The following is a 23,310-nucleotide window of genomic DNA, read 5'->3' on the forward strand; positions in this document are numbered from 1 at the left end:
TACAAACTCCACACAGACAGTGGCTCAAGCCGGGAATCGAACCCGGGTCCCTGGCACTGTGAAGCAGCAGTGCTAACCACTGTGCAATCCCTGCTGCCCCCACTTCATAAGTAAGTATTAAAAGTACATCTGCCAGTGCTTAATAAATATTTATTAAAATGAAGAGTTTTAAGTACAGACACTGCAAACTACTCGAAACAATCCGAACAGCAATTTCAACAGAGCTGAAGTTCTCTGTTCCCTGAGTTCATTCATTCGCAACAAAAGAATCAGTTTGTCAATGTCATTTCCATGGGAATATGATTTATAACTTCAGGAAAACAGTCACTCAGTCAAGGTTCCAGTTCATTCTTTGCTAGAAAGTGCAGTGTTTAAGGTGAAAGCAGTCAGTCTTGCTTGGACACTTGGAGCTCTCCTGAGGGCGTCATGGCGGCACAGTGATCAACACTGCTCCCTCACAGCGCCAGGGTTCCAGGTTCGATTCCCGGCTTGGGTCACTGTCTGTGTGGAGTTTGCACATTCTCCCCATGTCTGCGTGGGTTTCCTCCCACAGTCTGAAAGATGTGCTGATTAGGTGCATTGATCCAAACAGGCGCCAGAATGTGGCGACTAGGGGAATTTCGCAATAACTTCATTGCAGTGTTGATGTAAGCCTTACTTGTGACTAATAGTGTCCAAAGATGTACAGGTTGGGTGGATTGGCCATGCTAAATTGCCCCTTAGCGTCCAAAGATGTGCAAGTTAGATGGATTAGCCACAGGAAATGGGTGGGGCTATGGAGATAGGTCGGGGGAGAGGGCCTGGGTAAGATACTCTGTCAGTGAGTTGGTGCAGACTCGATGGGTCTCTTCTGTACTGTAGGGATCCTGTGATTCTATGAAATGGGAACCTGATTCCCAATTCAGGGAGAAACTGATGAGAGTGACAGAGTGCGTGATTGGAATAATTGGACAATTTGAGACAAGGGTCCACTGAAGATTGATCCCAAATTAATTGACCGCCTTCCTAGGCACACTTATTTCTAATTGTAAGAGTTACAGATACAAAGATACGAGGCAAATATTGCACAGCGTATATAATATTTCACAATACTTACCGTGGGCGGCACGGTGGCACAGTGGTTAGCACTGCTGCTTCACAGCTCCAGGGACCTGGGTTCGAATCCCGGCTTGGGTCACTGTCTGTGTGGAGTTTGCACATTCTCCTCGTGTCTGCGTGGGTTTCCTCCGGGTGCTCCGGTTTCCTCCCACAGTCCAAAGATGTGCGGGTTAGGTTGATTGGCCATGCTAAAAATTGCCCTTAGTGTCCTGAGATGCGTAGGTTAGAGGGATTAGTGGGTAAATGTGTAGGGATATGGGGGTAGGGCCTGGGTGGGATTGTGGTCGGTGCAGACTCGATGGGCTGAATGGCCTCTTTCTGTACTGTAGGGTTTCTATGATTTCTATGATCCAGAATGGTGGCTAAAGGAGTCTCAGTCGTTGATATTTTTGAAATGTCAGGAGTTGAAAGACGGTTCAGAAATTATTTTGCCAGCTTCTTCCCTGCTGCTGTCAGACTTTTGAACGGACCTACTTCACATTAAGTTGACCTTTCTCTGCACCCTAGCTATGGCTGTAACACTACATTCTGCACCCTCTCCTTTCCCTCTCTATGAATGGTATGCTTTGCCTGTAGAGCGCACAACAATATTTTTCACTGAATCCTAATACATGTGACAATAATAAATTAAATCAAAAACCTTGCCCTCCACCCCACCTCCCGCCTGCGTATCCTACAGCAAGATTTATCCACCCAGTGGTCGTCCCCAGGATGTTTTCCCCTCTGTTCAATCAGTCGGGTTGTGTGGGAGACACCAGGTTGAAAACCTGTAGCTCACTTCGCGAATGATCTGCCCGTTCTCCCAATCAGTTGCCCCAGGGTTAAAAAACAACCCCCCCACCCCCCGCTGCCCCAAACTGGAACCTCTCCAGTCTGGAATGCTTGGGATAATTCTGGATACTGGAATTTTCTGCATGGTAGAAAGAAATTAGAATCCCTAAACACAAATGCGTGAACCGGAAACCACCATAGCTATTAACATTTACCTGAAATATTACAGCAGCAGTAAAACATTGTTTCACCTATTCAAATACTGTGACCGAAATTCGCTGACCTTTCCTGTGGTTGGGATTATCTGGTCCCGTTGCAGATTTCGCTGAGCAGTGGTAGCGGGGGCGTGCGGGACCGGAGAATTCCGGCCTGTATCTTTTTTTGTTTCCACTCCCAAAGTAAGGAACTAAAATGATGCCTGGGACACGGCGGCACGGTGGCACAGTGGTTATCACTGCTGCCTCACAGTGCCAGGGACCTGTGTTCGATTCCTGGCTTGGGTCACTGTCTGTGTGGAGTTTGCACGTTCTCCCCGTGTCTGCGTGGGTTTCCTCCGGGTGCTCTGGTTTCCTCCCACAGTCCAAAGATGTGCTGATGAGATGCATTGGCCGTGCTAAATTTCCCCTTAGTGTCAGGGGGACCAACTGGGGCTATGGAGATAGAGCTTGGGTGGGATTGTGGTTGGTGCAGAATCGATGGGCCGAGTGGCCTCTTTCTGCGCTGTAGGATTCTATGATAGCTCAAAACATTTTCAGACAACTGATGCCTCCAAAAATTGATTAATAATAACGTGAGAGGGTTACGGAAGTGCAAAGTGGGAGTTTGCTTTTGATTCTTAAGCTAAAATGGAGCCCTCAGATTAAGTTTAAATTTTATTTATTTATTGACACAAGTAGGCTTACACTGCAATGAAGTTTCTGTGAAAAATCCTCTAGTTGCCATACTCTAGTGCCTGTTCGGGAGAATTTAGCATGGCCAATGCACCTAACCAGCACGTCTTTCAGACTGTGGGAGGAAACCAGAGCACCCAGAGGAAACCCACACAGACATGGAAAGAACACCACACAGAGAGTGACCCAGGCCAGGAATCGAACCCGGGTCCTTGGCGCTGTGAGGCAGCAGTGCTAACCACTGTGCTACCTTGCCACCTGATTAATTAGGTCATAATAAGATCAGGATTAATAGGATCACAGAGACTTTTACAGCATAGCCAATTCTGCCCAACTCATCTGATGTTGACGTTCCACTCAAACCTCCTTCAACCCTATCGCATCTGACTCTGTCAGCCTATCCTACAGTCCCTTTCTCCCTCCATAGCTTATTATAGCAGTGATGCTTCACATGGGATCTGGAACGTAAAAGTCAGCTTAATGGGCTCTCTCAGAACCTAACGCCCTAAAAGTAATGTTGAATGTTCAGACAGGACCTTACTACCTTTATAGAATAGAACCACTCTTGAAATTTCCTTTTAATATTGATTTATGGGATGCGGGCATCGCTGGCTAGGCCAGCGCTTAATATCCATCCCTAGTTGTCCTTGTATAGGTGGTGATGAGTTGCCATCTTGAACCGCTGTGCTCCATGTGGTGTAGGTACACCCACAGTGCTGTTAGGGAGGGAGTTCCAGGATTTTGACCCAGCGACAGTGAAGGAATGGTGGTATATTTCCAAGTCAGGATGGTGAGCGGCTCGGAGGGGAATCTCCAGGTGGTGGTGTTCCCAGATATCTGCTGCCCTTGTCTTTCCAGATGGTAGCAGTTGTGGGTTCGGAAAGTGCTGTTTCCACTGGCCAGAGAGAAAGAGAGAATGAGGCAGTTACAAAACTGAGTGACCTCCCTCTACCCTTCCTCTCCTTCAGTACCTGCTTCTTCCAGTTGTTACTAACAGGAACCTGCTTTTAGAACCTTTAGTAGCTGCCTAAGCCACTGTGACAAACACTGAGCAAATTAAATATAACAACAGCATAGGTATTGCTATTTTAAGAGCAGTGGTAACAAGTTAAAAGTGAGTACATCGCTCTACAAAGTTACTGAGATTCCAGGTTTTATTTAAAAATATAATGATGTTATGGTGAACCAGTTTTACTTGAAAATAGTACAATATTGGCTGTATTTCCAAGCAGTTGCAATCAATGTTGATCTAACATTATGTACAAAAGGAGCGATTCACATAAAACAATGAGCAATACAAAGTAAGATTCCTTCAGATGATGTAATGTCAGACACTTCTTTTTACATTAATAACGACAAACCGTGGTGTTTGTAGATGAATGTGGAGATGCCGGCGTTGGACTGGGGTAAACACAGTAAGAAGTTTAACAACACCAGGTTAAAGTCCAACAGGTTTATTTGGTAGCAAAAGCCACACAAGCTTTCGAGGCTCTGAGCCCCTTCTTCAGGTGAGTGGGAATTCTGTTCACAAACAGAACTTATAAGTTCTGTTTGTGAACAGAATTCCCACTCACCTGAAGAAGGGGCTCAGAGCCTCGAAAGCTTGTGTGGCTTTTGCTACCAAATAAACCTGTTGGACTTTAACCTGGTGTTGTTAAACTTCTTACTGTGTTTACCCCAGTCCAACGCCGGCATCTCCACATCATGACTACCATAGACACCGCAAACTGCCGGCTCCAAGTGGAGAGGATCGCCAAGAAGATCGCGCATATCGACACAGACATCAAGTTTCTACAAAGATGCAAGAAAGCAGACAAGATACCGAAAGGACTACAGATCACGAACCCACTCAGGTCAACCTATAACACAGACTACGCTGAGAGACTTTGCCGTCGCACCTCTCTCACCCTCCTCAACCACCTCATACACCAACTCTACAGCAAACGCCGCAGCCTGGAAACCAAGATCGAATCCATATTCTCAACTTGCGCTCAGGACGCAGACCAGCTGCGAAACTCTGCCAAGCAGACGAGACAAAGGAACTACACCATCTACATGCACACCAAGAACAGGAAACTTGAGAAACTCGGCATCACCACCAGCAGCAACCAAGCCTCCCCCGGTACCACAGTAGGAAACAGTCCCACTGCAGGGAAGTCCATTGTCAACTTGTCCGACTACACACTTCAACCAGATGAAATCGAAGTTCTCAGCCGAGGGCTTAATTTTTGCCCCACCACCAAAATAGACCCCATCAGTCTCGCAGCAGACACAGAGGAATTCATCAGGCGAATGAGGCTGAGGGAGTTCTTCCACAAACCCCAAGAGGCCAACAACGAACACAATGAGACAGCCAATGAACTGGAACAGCCGACAGAGAGATCCGCAGTGCATCCGAAGAGGAAAGAGTCGAATTGGACTCCTCCGGAAGGCCGCTGCCCTCGACTTGACATGTATGCCCAAGCCGTCAGGAGGTGTGTCAACACCAAATTCATCAGCCGCACTCACAAGACAGCCCCGAACATCACCCAAGCACAACGTAACGCCATCCACGCTCTCAAGACCAACCGCAACATTGTCATCAAACCAGCAGACAAAGGAGGGGCCATCGTCATACTGAACAGAACGGATTACTGCAAAGAAGTGTACCGACAACTCAACAACGAGGAACACTACAGACAGTTACCTGCAGATCCGACCAAAGAACACACCCGTCAACTCAACACTCTGATCAAGACCTTTGATCCGGACCTTCAGAACACCCTCCGTGCTCTCATCCCACGTACTCCCCGCGTTGGAGATCTCTACTGCCTCCCGAAGATACACAAGGCAAACACACCCGGCCGTCCCATCGTATCGGGCAATGGGACCCTGTGCGAGAACCTCTCCGGCTATGTCGAGGGCATCCTGAAACCCATTGTACAAAGAACCCCCAGCTTTTGTCGCGACACGACGGACTTCCTACAGAAACTCGGCACACATGGAGCAGTTGAACCAGGAGCGCTCCTCGTCACAATGGATGTCTCAGCACTCTACACCAACATCCCCCATGACGATGGCATTGCTGCAACGGCCTCAGTGCTCAGCGCCAACAACTGCCAGTTTCCAGATGCAATTTTACATCTCATCCGCTTCATCCTGGACCACAATATCTTCACCTTCAACAACCAGTTCTTCATCCAGACACACGGAACAGCCATGGGGACCAAATTTGCACCTCAATATGCCAACATCTTCATGCACAGGTTCGAACAAGACTTCTTCACCGCACGGGACCTTCAACCGGTGCTATACACTAGATACATCGATGACATTTTCTTCCTTTGGACTCATGGTGAACAATCACTGAAACAACTCTATGATGACATCAACAAGTTCCATCCCACCATCAGGCTCACCATAGACTACTCTCCGGAATCGGTTGCATTCTTGGACACGCGCATCTCCATTAAGGACGGTCACCTCAGCACCTCACTGTACCGCAAGCCCACGGATAACCTCACGATGCTCCACTTCTCCAGCTTCCACCCTAAACACGTTAAAGAAGCCATCCCCTACGGACAAGCCCTCCGTATACACAGGATCTGCTCGGATGAGGAGGATCGCAACAGACACCTCCAGACGCTGAAAGATGCCCTCATAAGAACAGGATATGGCGCTAGACTCATTGATCAACAGTTCCAACGCGCCACAGCGAAAAACCGCACCGACCTCCTCAGAAGACAAACACGGGACACAGTGGACAGAGTACCCTTCGTTGTCCAGTACTTCCCCGGAGCGGAGAAGCTACGGCATCTCCTCCGGAGCCTTCAACATGTCATTGATGAAGACGAACATCTCGCCAAGGCCATCCCCACACCCCCACTTCTTGCCTTCAAACAACCGCACAACCTCAAACAGACCATTGTCCGCAGCAAACTACCCAGCCTTCAGGAGAACAGTGACCAAGACACCACACAACCCTGCCACAGCAACCTCTGCAAGACGTGCCGGATCATCGACACAGATGCCATCATCTCACGTGAGAACACCATCCACCAGGTACACGGTACATACTCTTGCAACTCGGCCAACGTTGTCTACCTGATACGCTGCAAGAAAGGATGTCCCGAGGCATGGTACATTGGGGAAACTATGCAGACGCTGCGACAACGGATGAATGAACACCGCTCGACAATCACCAGGCAAGACTGTTCTCTTCCTGTTGGGGAGCACTTCAGCGGTCACGGGCATTCGGCCTCTGATATTCGGGTAAGCGTTCTCCAAGGCGGCCTTCGCGACACACGACAGCGCAGAGTCGCGGAGCAGAAACTGATAGCCAGGTTCCGCACACACAAGGACGGCCTCAACCGGGATATTGGGTTTATGTCACACTATTTCACATAAATATTTCTGCTTTTTTCCTCCTGAGTCTTTATCATGCGATCCTAGAATCAGAATTTATGTCACACTATTTGTAACTCCCACAGTTGCGTGGACCTGCAGAGTTTCACTGGCTGTCTTGTCTGGAGACAATACACATCTTTTTAGCCTGTCTTGATGCTCTCCCCACTCCCATTGTTTTGTTTCTTAAAGACTGGATTAGTTGTAAGTATTCGCATTCCAACCATTATTCATGTAAATTGAGTCTGTGTCTTATAAGTTCTGTTTGTGAACAGAATTCCCACTCACCTGAAGAAGGGGCTCAGAGCCTCGAAAGCTTGTGTGGCTTTTGCTACCAAATAAACCTGTTGGACTTTAACCTGGTGTTGTTAAACTTCTTACTTTGTAGATGAAGCCATTTCATGGGTGAAGATTAATGTCTGGTTATTTGAGTGTGAAGTATGGATTGTATTTAGATTTCTGCTGAAATAGCATTTCGAAACAAATAAAGTTTACTTATTAGTATCACAAGTAGGCTTACATTAACACTGCAATGGAGTTACTGTAAAAATCCCCTAGTCACCACATTCCAGCACCTGTTCGGGTACACTGAGGGAGAATTTAGCATGGCCAATCCACCTAACCAGCACGTCTTTCAGAGGAACCAGCACGGTGGCATAGTGGTTAGCACCGCTGCCTCACAGCGCCAGAGACCCAGGTTTGATTCCCGGCTTGGGTCACTGTCAATGCGGAGTCTGCACGTTCTCCCTGTGTCTGCATGGGTTTCCTCCGGATGCTCCGGTTTCCTCCCACAGTCCAATAGATGTGTGGGTTAGGTGGATTGACCATGCTAAGTTGCCCCTTTGTGTCAGGGGGACTAGCGAGGGTAAATGCATGGGGTCATGGGGATAGGGCCTGGGTGGGATTGTGGTTGGTGCAGACTCGATGGGCTGAATGGCTTCCTTCTGCACCGTAGGATTCTGATTCTATGATAACCGGAGTACCCGGAGGAAACCCACGCAGACATGGGGAGAACTTGCAAACTCCCCGCAGAGACAGTGGCCCAAGCCGGGAATCGAACCCGGTTCCCTGCCTCTGTGAAGCAGCAGTGCTAACCACTGTGCCGCCATGCGTAACGGTCTTACCGTTACTTATATTTTATTTTTGTGCCCATTAGATTTCTCACCTTTTTCCAAAGACATTGGGTCATGTTGGATTGTATAATTAAGGTGGCTTGTCAGGACATGCCATCACAGAGGTATTGTTCATGTGAGAACTTAGACAGTGGGGAAACAATTTGCCTTCACACCAATCCCCCTCTGCCCCGCTACGTGAGAGTGACTGCCTTTGACATCAAGGCTGCATTTGACTAAGGGTAGCATCAAGGAGCCGGAGCAAAACTGGAGTCAATGGAAATCAGGGGGAAAACCGTCTGCTGGTTGGAGTCATACCTGGCACAAAGGAAGATAGTTCTGGTGGTTGGAGGTCAGTCATCTCAGTTCTCGAACATCACTGCAGGAGTCCCTCAGGGCAATGTCCTCAGCGCAACCATCTTCAGCTGCTTCATCAATGACCTTCATTCCATCAGAAGTGGGGCGTTTGTCAATGATTGCACAATGTTCGCGACTCCTCAGATGCTGCAACAGTCTATGTCCAAATGCAGCAAGACCGGTACAATATCCAGGCTTGGGCTGACTAGTGGCAAGTAACATTCACACCATACGAGTGCCAGGAAATGACCATCTCCAATAAGAGAGAATCTAAACATCACCCCTTGACATTCAATGGCATTACCATAGCTGAACCCCCAGGATTAACATCCTGAAGATTACCATTAACCAGAAATTGAACTGGAGCAACCATATAAATATTGTGGTTATAAGAGCAGGTCAGAGGCTGGGAATCCTGCAGCGAATAACTCACTTCCTAACTCCCCAAAACCTGTTCACCATCTACAAGGAACAAGTCAGAAGTGTGTTGGAATACTTTCCCTTTGCCTGGATGAGTGCAGCTCCAACAACATTCAAGAAGCATGACGCCATCCAGGACAAGGCAGCCTGCTTGATTGACATCCCATCAACAAACATTCACGTCCTCCACCACCGATGCACAGCAGCAGCTGTGTGTACCATCTACAAGATGCACTGCAGGAACTCCCCAAGACTCCTTAGACAGCACCTTCCAAACCCATGACTACTACCATCTAGAGGGAAAAGGGCAACAGATACCTGGGAATACCACCACCTGCAAGTTCCCTTCTAAGCCACTCACCATCCTGATTTGTTCCTTCATTGCCCCGGGGTCAAAATCCTGTAACTTCCTCCCTAGCAGCACTGTGGGTGTACCTACATTACATGGACTACAGCGGTTCAAGAAGGCAGCTCACGACCACCTTCTCAGGGGCAATTAAGAATGGGCAATAGATGCTGATCTAGCCAGCGACGCCCACACCCAGAGAGATTGTTTCCACTGGCAGGTCAAACTCGAACGAGAGGGGGCATGGCCTCAAAATAAGGGGGAGCAGATTTAGGACTGAGTTGAGGAGGAACTTCTTCACCCAAAGGGTTATGATTCTGTGGAATTCCCTGCCCAGTGAAGCAGTTGAGGCTACCTCATTGAATGTTTTTAAGGCAAGGATAGATACATTTTTGAGCAGTAAAGGAATTAAGGGTTATGGTGAGCGGGCGGGTAAGTGGAGCTGAGTTCACAAAAAGATCAGCCATGATCTTATTTGAATGGCGGAGCTGGTTCGAGGGGCCAGATGGCCTACTCCTGCTCCTAGTTCTTATGTCCACCCCATGACTGAATAAGAAAAAAACAGATAAACAATTAGAAATGCGAAAGTAACCCTACGATTTTAAAATATCGAATCGTATACAATTGAATTAAAGGAACAGATGGAATACTTGAGGGACTATTATTTTTTTCTGGTCATCAGTTTCACAGACACTGAAAAATAATCTTTTAACCTTGAAGTCAGTTTAACTACATCCAATTAATGAGGGCTGCGGCTCACGAGATTGGAAAAAAGTGGGCTTCTTACCTACTTCTAAAATAATATCTCACAGAGAACTTTTCAAGGTATCTCCCTGAGCAAGCTTTGAATCCTGTACCTCCAACTGGCAATTCCAACAGTTCCGCACCACCCCCTACAGGCCAGACTCACATTCCCAGTAATCCACAATTATTTAGAAATTCCCCGTAATACAGGAAGCATTACTTTTATCATTGTTTTAACAGGGCTCAGATTAGAAGTCTATTGATTCTATTCCAGAAAGGCAAAGCAACAGACCAGAACAATCATTTTGTTCGCTTTCATTGTAAAACTGCCCTGATTCAGTTCTGATAAATTGAGAATCCAAGTACGGTGAATTGCAATTCTAATCAGCAAATTAAAAATGATTCATAAACACTTTTGCCAGGCATGTGATCTCAATATTCACGTATGCACCATATATGCAGATGTATTTAATCCTCTCTTGTGCATTGTTGATGAAACATAGGAACAGGATTCCAACATTTGGAATATTGTGTGCAGTTCTGGTCACCTCACTATAAGAAGGATGTGGAAGCACTGGAAAGAGTGCAGAGGAGATTTACCAGGATGCTGCCTGGTTTGGAGGGTAGGTCTTATGAGGAAAGGTTGAGGGAGCTAGGGCTGTTCTCTCTGGAGCGGAGGAAGCTGAGGGGAGACTTAATAGAGGTTTATAAAATGATGAAGGGGATAGATAGAGTGAACGTTCAAAGACTATTTCCTCGGGTGGATGGAGCTATTACAAGGGGGCATAACTATAGGGTTCGTGGTGGGAGATACAGGAAGGATATCAGAGGTAGGTTCTTTACGCAGAGAGTGGTTGGGGTGTGGAATGGACTGCCTGCAGTGATAGTGGAGTCAGACACTTTAGGAACATTTAAGCGGTTATTGGATAGGCACATGGAGCACACCAGGATGACAGGGAGTGGGATAGCTTGATCTTGGTTTCAGATAAAGCTCGGCACAACATCGTGGGCCGAAGGGCCTGTTCTGTGCTGTACTGTTCTATGTTCTAGGAGTAGCCCCTCGTGTCCGCTCCGCCATTCAATGAAGTTAAAAGTTTATTTATTAGTCACAAGTAAGGCTTACATTAACACTGCAATGAAGTTACTGTGAAATTCCCCTAGTTGCCACACAACGGCACCTGTTCGGGTCAATGCACCCTAACCAGCACGTCTTTCAGAATGTGGGAGGAAACCCACGCAGACACGGGGAGAACGTGCGAACCCCACACAGACAGTGACCCAAGCCAGGAATCGAACCCGGGTCCCTGGCGCTGTGAGGCAGCAGTGCCAACCACTGTGCCACCGTGCTGCCATGATCTTGCCGAAAGATCTATGGCCTCACTCCATGTACCTCCCCTAGGCTCAAATCCCGTGATACCCCTCGATATAAAAATATGCCTCCAAGATATTGCCAGCCTCCTGACCCAGCAGAAGATTCCAGTGGCACCAGCAATTCATCCCCTATTGGTCCCTTAATCGGCGTAAGTGGATAGAAACATAGAAACATAGGAACTAGAAGCAGGAGGAGGCCATTCGGCCCTTCAAGCCTGCTCCGCCATTCATTATGATCATGGCTGATCATCAAATTCAATATCCTGATTCCCCCCCCGCCCCCCCATATGCCTTGATCCCTTTAGCTCCAAGAGCTATATCTAATTTCTTCTTGAAATCAGACAATGTTTTGGCCTCAACTATATTCTGTGGTAGTGAATCTCACACATTCACCACCCTCTGGATGAGGAAATGTTTCCTCACCTCAGTTCTAAAAGGTTTACCCCTTATCCTCAAACTATGACCCTTAGATCTGGACTTCCCCACCAATGGGAACATTCTTCCTGAATCTACCCTGCCTAACCCTGTTAGAATTTTATAAGTTTCTATGAGATCCCCTCTCACTCTTCTAAACTGCAATGAATATAATCGTAACTGACTTAGTCCCTCCTCTTATGACAGACCTGCCATCCCAGGAATCAGCCTGGTAAACCTTTGCTGTATTCCCTCTATAGCAAAGACATCCTTCCTCAGATAAGGACACCAAAACTGCACACAATTCTCCAGGTGTGGCCTCACCAACGCCCTGTACAATTGCAGCAAAACATCCCTATCCCTATACTCAAATCCATTCGCTATGAAGGCCAACATACCATTTGCCTTCTTTACTGCCTGTTGCATCTGCACACTTACTTTCAGCGACTGATGCATGAGGACTCCAAAGTCTCGTTGAGTATCCACTTCTCTCAACTTCGTTCCGCCAAGAGGGGAGCTACTATTGTACTGATCCAACCTTTGACCAGGTCATTCTGAGTTGGGAATGCATCGGGGAGTCCAGCCAACATGTGATTCACAAACTTTGCCCCTGGTCCCTGCTCCAAATCTATGGAACCATGAAGATTCCTCCTTATGTTTCAGAGAATGTAGGAACCTCATCCCTACAAGAAGAGTGTCGCATTTGCCCTGATACCTAATTTATTTGGTCAGATGATGTGGGTAGTGAGCAGCAAACCTTTTGCTAAATAACTTTAGCTACTGGTTCTATCCTGTGCATCCACAGCTTCTCTGAGAATCATCGAATCCCTACAGCCCATCGAGTCTGCACCGACTCTCAGCAGAGTATCTCACCCAGGCCCACTCCCACCCTATCCCCATAACTCCACACATTTACCATGGCTAATCCATTTAATCTGCACATGGTTGGAGCATGGGAGGAAAAACCGGAGCACCCGGAGGAAACCCACGCAGACACAGGGAAGAACGTGCAAACTCCGCACGGTCACCCAAGGCAGGAATTGAACCCGGGTCCCTGGCACTGTGAGGCAGCAGTGCTAACCACTGTGCCAATGCTGCCATTAAGTAGCATCTTGTTTTAGATTCTAACAATCAGATTTATTGAACAGTAATAGAACAGACAGATAATTAAAGATATCAGACGACAGTAAGTCTTTGCATTGGGAACATAAAAGCAATTTTGGTTCATGAATTGTAAATTCTACACTAAGTTATCAATTTCATAATCTATTTCTGGACATTCAAATCGCTTTGTGGTAAAATATTTAATTATCTAGTCATTAGAATTAAATAAGAGAAGGCTTTTGAGAAGGCTGAAATTAAGGGGGTGATTCTCCCATCCCACCACACTAATTTTTTTAGCGCAGCGGGCCGGGAGAACCCCGCAGCAGGCGATGCGTGGGATTCGCGCATGTGTTCCCGCCGCGACAGCATCTCCCAGCTCCGGAATTCCGGTGGCGTCTGCTCCATGCTGGAAATCAGCAGGGTAAATATTTAAATCAAAATTTTCATATCATTTAAGTGCTCATAGCGGGCCCAGTACTGAATTCTCCGGCCCTGCTAGCCTCTCCCCCCCACTTCGCCGCCAGAGTGTTTCACTCCAGTGGGGTTTAGGGTAGCTCCCCACTTTCGGGGAACTAGCAGCCCAACCCCACTGGCATGAAGGGGGGGCCAATTGGGCCCTCCCCCCAGAGGGTCCGGCAGCAGGGGCGGTGGTGCTCCCCTGGACATTGACACCTTGGCGATGCTAGCCTGTGACCCCTGGCATTGCCCAAGGTGCAAAGTGCCAATGTCCAGGGGGCACGTTGGCACTGCCCATCAGGCAGTGCCATGTGGTGGGGCATATGGTGGGTGGGGCCAGGTGGGGCGGGACCTGCCGGGGGTGGGGCCCAAGGGGCAATCAGTGGGGTTGGGGGGAGGTGTCCTGCTGCCATTCTGTATAAGGATCAGCGGGGGAAGGAGGGAGGACAGCGATCGGGATGGGGTGGGTGGGAGTTAGCCTGCTGGGGGGTTGGCACTGTGTGAGGGGGGGGTCGGCACTGTGTGGGGGGAGGGTCGGGATTGCGGGGAGGGTTACTATTGGGGAGGGAATCGGTGAAGGGGCTGGAGATCAGTGCAGTCCAGTTTGGGGGGGGGGGGTTGTGGGGGGTGCTCGAGGCTGGCCCGGGAATGGTTAGGGGTCAGTGATCGGGCCATGGGGGGTGCGGTGAACCGGCGTTGCAGGGGTCACAGACCGGCCAGCAATCAGGAGGCCAGCAGTGCGGGGCCACTGCGCATGCGCCAATCTCAGCACTAACAGATCTCAGCACTGACAGATTGCCGCACGCACAGTGGCTCTCTCAGCGCGCTGGTTTCAGCCTCTCCAGCGGGAATAGGCCCCGCCCCTTGAATTTTAATGATATTCACACCGGTGGCCTCAGAGTTTGGGAGATTCTTCTCCGAACTCCCACTGAAAAAAACAGCGTGAATTACTCCAGTTTTCACGCAAATTTGACACTTAGAATTATTTTGTGAGAATTCCGGCCTTGATGATCACAAATCAGACCATTGAAATTTAGCAATTTGAGTTACTGAATATAAGAACATAAGAAATAGGAGCAGGAGTAGGCCATCTAGCCCCTCGAGCCTGCCCGCCATTCAATAAGATCATTGCTGATCTGACGTGGATCAGTACCACTTACCCGCCTGATCCCCATAACCCTTAATTCCCTTACCGATCAGGAATCCATCCATCCGCGCTTTAAACATATTCAGCGAGGTAGCCTCCACCACCTCAGTGGGCAGAGAATTCCAGAGATTCACCACCCTCTGGGAGAAGAAGTTCCTCCTCAACTCTGTCTTAAACCGACCCCCCTTTATTTTGAGGCTGTGTCCTCTAGTTTTAACTTCCTTACTAAGTGGAAAGAATCTCTCCGCCTCCACCCTATCCAGCCCCCGCATTATCTTATAAGTCTCCATAAGATCCCCCCTCATCCTTCTAAACTCCAACGAGTACAAACCCAATCTCCTCAGCCTCTCCTCATAATCCAAACCCCTCATCTCCGGTATCAACCTGGTGAACCTTCTCTGCACTCCCTCCAATGCCAATATATTATTTAACTTTATCTGCATAGTGATTTTTAAAAATAGATATACAGGAAACCATTGACAGAATCACTCAAGTTTGCTGAAAAACTCCACCTGGCCAACTCCCAACATTTTGAAAGAAGTAAGCTGATAGAAACAGCAATGGAGTCAGCAAGAATGTAGCCAACCTGATAAAATCAGAAATTTGGCAATTGTATACATACCTGAGGGATCACATTGTATTTGATTATGTGTAACTCCACCTGTAGGTAACCTGCTTGGCAACAGCTGATAGGTTTGTAACAAAGTGTGAAGCTAAGTTGTACACAATTTTGTTTTGAGTGCAGTTTGTCTTTTTCTTAAAGCACAGTGGTTAGTGCTGCTGCCTCACAGCACCAGGGACCCGGGTTCAATTCCCGGCTTGGGTCACTGTCTGTGTGGAGTCTGCACATTCTCCCCGTGTCTGCGTGGGTTTCCTCCGGGTTCTCCAGTTTCCTCTCACATTCTGAAAGACGTGCTGGTGAGGTGCATTGACCCGACTGTGGCGACTGGGGGAATTTCACGGTTACTTAATTGCAGTGTAAATGTAAGCCTTACTTGTGACTAATAAATTAACTTTAACTCCTTGAGCACAATGATTGAACTAAAGGAGGCACTCAACCAAGGTGGCACAGTGGTTAGCACTGCTGTCTCACAGTGCCAGGGACACGGGTTCGATTCCCAGCTTGGGTCACTGTCAGTGTGGAATCTGCACGTTCTCCCTGTGTCTGCGTGGGTTTCCTCCAGGTACTCCTGTTTCCTCCCACAGTTCAAAAGATGTGCTGGTTAGGGTGCATTGGCCGTGCTAAATTCCACCTCAGTGTACCCGAACTGGCACCGGAGTGTGGCAACCGGGGGATTTTCACAGTAACTTCATTGCAGTGTTAATGTAAGCCTACTTGTGACACTAATAAATAAACTTTTTAAAAAAATGCTTTCTTTCTATTGTGAAAAGATTGCAAAGAAATCGGTGAACAAAAGCAGAATAATTGGGAACTTAGTGTAGCTGTGTTATTGAAATTGACTCAATCAAAAACCTGAATTTCGACATTTCAGTGTCAAAGGTCGAGGTTACACCTGGTAATGAAATATTCCGCATTATCTCACCAGTCACCTGGTGGGTTCATTCGATTGGTTGGTTGGACAGAGCAGGGTGTTGCCATGTGTTGTGAATCTGAGCCAAGAGGCAGGTGTTACAGTCATTCTGAGAGTGAGGAGATTTTAGCCTGGCCTCAAACTCAATGGAGGCCTCAAAATTTAGGCACTTGTTAATTTTTTTTGACATTTGATAAGTTTCACAACTTTTTACATGCAAAGGATATGACATTGAAAAAGAAAGTGGGTTTTGGTGTTCCGTACTGTACATCAGGCAACACCTGTGCTGCCCAAAGATGTGCGGGTTAGGTTGATTGGCCGTGCTAAAATTGCCCCTTAGTGTCCTGAGGTGTGTAGGTTAGAGGGATTAGCGGGTAAATATGTAGGGATATGGGCGTAGGGCCTGGGTGGGATTGTGGTCGGTGCAGACTCGATGGGCCGAATGGCCTCTTTCTGCACTGTAGGGTTTCTATGATTCTATGATATTCTACTGGAGTGTGAAGGAGGGTGGAAGCACATGCATATATTAAGGCAGCAGAGTTAGCATAGGCTGGAAGTTGTCGTACTATTCGCTCGCAGTAACTCTTCATAACGGATAGTTTTTCAACATAAAGTCCAAAGAATGAAAATACTCTTCCCTGGATTGTAACGCATAGGAATTCATAGAATCATAGAATCCCTACACTGCAGAAGGAGGCCATTCAGCCCATTGAACCTGCACCGACAATGATCCCACCCAGGCCCTATCCCCATAACCCCATGTATTTACAGTGCTAATCCCCCCGACATTAAGGGGCAATTTACCATGGCCAATCCACTTAACCTGCACATTTTTGGACTGTGGGAGGAAACCGGAGGAAACCCACGCAGACACAAGGAGAATGTGCAAACCCCACACAGACAGTCACCTGAGGCTGGAATTGAACTCGTGTCCTTGGCGCTGTGAGGCAGCAGTGCTAATCACTGTGCCACCGTGCCGCCCTACTGCTTCAGGAAATAGCTATGAGGAGAGGTTGAATAAATTAGGATTATTTTCACTGGAAAGATGGAGGCTGAGGGGAGACCTGATAGAGGTCTACAAAATTATGAGAGGCACAGACAGGGTGGATAGTCAGAGGCTTTTTCCCCAGGGTGGAAGTGTCAATGACAAGGGGGCACAGGTTCAAGGTGAGAGGGGGAAAGTTTAAGGGAGATGTGCGGGGGAAGTTTCTGACACAGAAAGTGGTGGGTGCCTGGAACGCGCTGCCAGAGGAGGTGGTGGTAGCAGGCACATTAGCAACATTTAAGAGGCATCTGGATGGGTCCATGAATAGAGGGATAGGGGCCGAGTAAGGGCAGAAGGTTTGTTTTAGTTTAGTTAGGGTATCATGATGGTATTTGCTACCAAATAAACCTGTTGGACTTTAACCTGGTGTTGTTAAAACGCTTACTGTATCATGATCGGCACAGGCTTGGAGGGTCGAAGGGCCTGTTTCTGTGCTGTACTTCTCTTTGTTCTTTGAAATACTTGAACTAGGGCTGTCTGGGGCGTTTCCTAATATCACTGTTGCATTGCATATCTTTGTCAGTTTGTCTGCATCAATGGTGTCGGGTGAATGGACTATGAACGTGTTGAAGCAGGTAAAGAACTATTACCGTCCAGCTCTGGGACAAGAGTGTTTGAATGGTTTCACTCTGCTTAAATCAACTGTGACCACCAACTATGAATCATAACATTGCACGAAAGCTAGATTTTCCCTCAATAATTAGTGCATTTGCACGCATTATTGATGCCTGAAAAGCATTTGTTAACTCAAAAAAAAATTCAAATTGTGTCTCACTGGTGCCCTATTTTGTTTTTATGTATCTTCATTTTTTAAATTCATAGAAATCATAGAAATCCTACAGTGCAGAAAGAGGCCATTCGGCCCATCGGGTCTGCACCGACCACAATCCCACCCAGGCCCTACCCCCATATCCCTACATATTTTACTCACTAATCCCTCTAACCTACGCATCTCAGGACACTAAGGGGCAATTTTAGCACGGCCAATCAACCTAACCTGCACAAATTATGGCGAACAGCCTCAGAAGTTGGAAGTGGCTTGGACCTCTCTGGATGTCCGAGAGTCCCCAGTCAGCCTCAATCTCCTCAGCTCAGGGAAGGGGAGAAAGTTGCCTGCAATCCTGCTCCTCCTCACCTGTAGGTGGCCCCAGCGAGAAGGTACGGATGCGTGTCAGGACTGTGGCCAGCTGTGAAGCCCTCCACAGCCCAACAGCCTAACTCTTGTGGCTCACATTGAAGGGAGAGCCAAAAGTGTGACAGAGGAAAAGTATATTTATTAGTCACAAGTAGGCTTACATTAACACTGCAATGAAGTTACTGTGAAAACCCTCTTCATTCAGTACCTTCAGAAAATATGGAGTAGGAGGATTGGGATAAATGTAAAATGTCTTTTTTAAATGTGAACAGCAATGACTCAAACCTTTTGGAAATTAAAGCGGGCGTTACCTGGACATTTTTCGAATGGTGAACCAAGGTCTGTTGAAGTATTGGGGTGAATCCAAACAGGGAGAGCTACTTGATGAAAAGTTTTATACCTTTTGTCACTATGTATTTTTTCAGTGTTTCATTCTCTTTCCTAAATTATTTCCTCTCGTTTTTATCCCTGAAATCCCCAAAAACATTTGCCTTCTTCGGGCAAGGAATACCAACCCTGCCACCTGCCTGGCACCAACAACTCTCCTCAAGTTGTTGCGGTTGCTACATCAGCCACTCAAAACAAGGATGGCACGGTGACACAGTGGTTAGCACTGCTATCTCACAACACCAGGGACCCGGGTTCAATTCCTGGCTTAGGTCACTGTCTGTGTGGAGTTTGCACGTTCTCCCCATGTCTGCGTGGGTTTCCACCGGGTGCTCTGGTTTCCTCCCACAGTCCGAAAGACGTGCTGGTTAGGGTGCATTGGCCATGCTAAATTTTCCCTCAGTGTACCCAAACAGGCGCCGGAGTGTGGCGACTAGGGGATTTTCACAGTAACTTCATTGCAGTGTTAATGTAAGCCTACTTGTGACACTAACAAACAAATAAATAATCTGCCAGGCTTCATGATTTGTGTCTCCTCGGGTAGAGTCATAGAGATATACAGCACGGAAACAGGCCCTTCAGCCCAAATCATTCATGCCGACCAGGTTTCCTGAGGGTAGCTCCTCAGGCCAATCCTGGGGCCACAGGTTTTTGGGCAGAAGGGAAAAGAATCTCTGTGAGAAAAGGGAATTTTCGAGCAAGCTCTTTGTCCTTCTGCTTTTGTCCTTTCTCTGTGGCAGAGTTTAAATAATCACCTTCTGACTGATGCTGCGGCTTGTTAGATGAGGCACTGCCACATGACAAGGTTTGTGGCAAGTTCTTCCCCAGCACCAATGTCAGCTTTGTTCCCTTTTAACTTCCCATATCTCAACAGCCACCTTCCTCAATAAACCACCATCTAAGAGAAGATACCGCACAGAACCGGCTATGCCAGTGCAGCCTTTCCAAACAGTGCACAGTCCGCTCTTTGACAACAGAGATCTCCGTAGAAGAACAATGGACGCAAACCTACCAGCCATTCATGCCATGCTCCCGCTGCAGCGAAGTCGGAGAATTTGGCACCCAGCCGAATCTCCATTCAGGGGGATGGGAAAATCCCACTGGCATGAACGGCCATAACATTCCGGCCAAAAACCATACCCAGAATGCTGTTGTGGTCACCACCCTTCTATATGGCAGTGGAACTTGGGTCAACTACCAGAGACACCTCCGGGCAGGATACTCCACATCAAGTGGGAAGACAGATGAACAAATCTACTGAAGTCGATGCAAGAAGTAAGAGTGAGTGGCCTTAGGTAACTCTCCATCTGAATCGCTCCCCTCCCTGTGATGTAACACCAGATACTACCAGCAATTAGACAATGAGGTGGAAAAGAAATGGTTGAGGCGCACATTATTCTGCTCCATGTTGTTGCTGTCTTGTCCCACTGGTGTTCCCCAAGAATCTATCATCGACACCCTCCTACTTTCCATCCACATGCTGCCCTTTGGCGACACCATTGGAAAGTATGGTGTCAGTTTTCACAAGCATGCTGATGGTTCCCAGCTCTATCTCACCAGTGCCACTTTCCACCTCTCCACCGTCTCAAAACTCTGACATTCAGGACTGGATGAACAGTCATTTTCTCTAAGTATTGGGAAGAGCAAAGCCAGAAGCCATTGCCTTTGGTCTCCATCACAGTTTCTGTTCCCGATACAACTCCCCGACTCAGAGATCTAGGGGTGAATTTTCCCGATCCGCTCGCCATAGGAATCGTAGCGGACGAGGGACGGACCATGGAAAGATCCATTGATCTCGAGCGGGATTTTCTAGTTTCAGGGCAAGTGCGACCGGAAAATCCTGCCTCTGTCCGGCCATGCCTTTGTCACCTCTCAGCTTGACTGTCCCAGCACACCCCAGGCCGGTCTCAGACATTTACCTTCTGTAAACCTCAGGTCATGATGTGGAGATGCCGGCGTTGGACTGGGGTAATTACGCACAGTAAGAGGTCTCACAACACCAGGTTAAAGTCCAACAGGTTTATTTGGTAGCAAATACCATAAGCTTTCGGAGCACAGCTCCTTCGTCAGATGGAGTGGATATCTGTTCTCAAACAGTGCAAACAGACACAGAAATCAAATTACAGAATACTGATTAGAATGCAAATCTCTACAGCCAGCCAGGTCTTAAATGTACAGACAATGTGGGTGGAGGGAGCATTCAACACAGGTTAAAGAGATGTGTATTGTCTCCAGACAGAACTAGTGGTCACTAGTGAAATTCTGCAAGTCCAGGAGGCAAGCTGTGGGGGTTACTGATAGTGTGACATAAATCCAACATCCCGGTTTAGGCCGTCCTCATGTGTGCGGAACTTGGCTATCAGTTTCTGCTCAGCGACTCTGCGCTGTCGTGTGTCATGAAGGCCGCCTTGGTCAGCCAGAAACCTGCTGTTGATGTCCTCACATTAAGTCCCATTCACCCATCAGCCCTTTGCTCTCTGACCCACATTGGCAATGCCTCAGTTTTAAATGTTCATCCAGGATTTCAATCCTTCCGGTGGCCTCCATCTCCCTATCTCTGTAATCTCCTTCAGCCCCACAACCCTCCAAAATAACTACGCCCCTCCACATTTGATCTCTTGAAAATTCCTGATTTTAACCACCAACACCGGTGATCGTGGCTTCAGCTTCCAGAATCCAAATGCTCCTTCCCCAAATCTCCCTGCCTCTCTACTACTCTTTCGTCTTTTTAGCTGCTCCTTCAAACCTATCTCTTCGATCACACTTTTGATCGCCTGCCTTAATATCTCCTTACTTGTCTAATTTCACAGCAACTTCATTGCAGTGTTAATGTAAGCCTCACTTGTGACTGATACATAAACTTTTGTTTGCCAACACTCCTGTGAAGGCCTGGAGAAGACATTTTACCGTGTTAAAGTGGCTATATAAATGCAAGTTTTTGTTGTTAAGAGCTTCAAGTTTCTAGGTGTCAAGATCACCAACAACCTGTCCTGGTCCCCCCACGCCGACACTATGGTTAAGAAAGCCCACCAATGCCTCTACTTTCTCAGGAAGCTAAGGAAATTTGGCATGTCAGCTACAACTCTCACCAACTTCTACAGATGCACCATAGAAAGCATTCTTTCTGGTTGTATCACAGCTTGGTATGGCTCCTGCTCTGCCCAAGACCGCGAGAAACTACAAACGGTCAAGAATGAAGCCCAGTCCATCACACAAACCAGCCTCCCATCCACTGACTCTGTCTACACTTCCCGCTGCCTCAGAAAAGCAGCCAGCATAATCAAGGAACCCACGCACCCCGGACATTCTCTCTTCCACCTTCTTCCGTCGGGAAAAAGATACAAAAATCTGAGATCACGTAGCAACTGACTCAAGAACAGCTTCTTCCCTGCTGCCATCAGATTTTTGAATGGACCTACCTTGCATTAAGTTGATCTTTCTCTACACTCTAGCTATGCCTCTAACAATACATTCTGCACTCTCTCCTTTCCTTCTCTATGAATGGTATGCTTTGTATAGCACACAAGAAACAATGCTTTTCACTGTGACAATAATAAATCAAAATTAAAAAATCAAATCAAAAATCGAATTAATCTCTGTAAGCTCTTCCTCTCCCTCATTTCCTGCTTCCATGTTTCTTCCTGTTCTTGCTCTGGTGTTGGTTATCTGTTCCTTTAAATGAAAAATAACCCCCTTCAATTTGAGTTGGCTAAGAATATTAGAGACTTGATCAGAAAAAATACTAAAGATTAAATTTGAGATAGAGCGTGACAGAACTAGACAAACCCCCCACCAAACAAATCTAAAGATCCAATGAATAAATTAAATGCTGAGATTCTAGGAAATGTTTCAGAGGTTTGTTTGCCTTAGACTGATAATAAGTAGCATTGAAATAACAGACAAGTATCAGGACTAGTTGGTTTTATTCAAAATTACTGATTTCCCTGTTCTTTCCTTCTTGTCCCGCAAAGGAATTTAAATCCCAAGGGCAGAATTTTACCCACCTTTCAAGGCAGTTTCTGAGATGGGGGAAGGGAGGGGACATAGAATTGAATGCAGGGGAACGTAGCCCAATCCATCACACAAACCAGCTTCCCAACTATTGACTCTGACTACACTTCCCACTGCCAATATTTAACCCTCAAATGATCTCACACAAAATAAATGATTTGGGGGTATTATCATAGAATCCCTACAGTGCAGAAGGAGGCCATTCGGCCCATCAAGTCTGCACCGACAACAATCCCACCCAGGCCCTTTCCCCATAACGCCATGTATTTACCCTGCCAATCCCCCTGACACTAAGAGGCAATTTAGCACGGCCAATCAACCTAACCTGCACATCTTTGGACTGTGGTAGAATACCGGAGCACCCGGAGGAAACCCTCGCAGACATGGGGAGCGGGTGCGAACTCCACACAGTCACCCAAGGCCAGAATTGAACACTGGTGCTGTGATGCAGCAGTGTTAACCACTGTGCCACCGTGCCATCTGAGAGCTTGCTGTGCACGAATTGGTTTACCTGCATCAGATGACTGCACTTGGGCACTTGGGCAGCACGGTGGCACAATGGTTAGTGCTGCTGCCGCACAGCGCCA

Source organism: Mustelus asterias, chromosome 22, assembly GCF_964213995.1.
Source record: "Mustelus asterias chromosome 22, sMusAst1.hap1.1, whole genome shotgun sequence".
Lineage (NCBI taxonomy): Eukaryota > Metazoa > Chordata > Chondrichthyes > Carcharhiniformes > Triakidae > Mustelus > Mustelus asterias.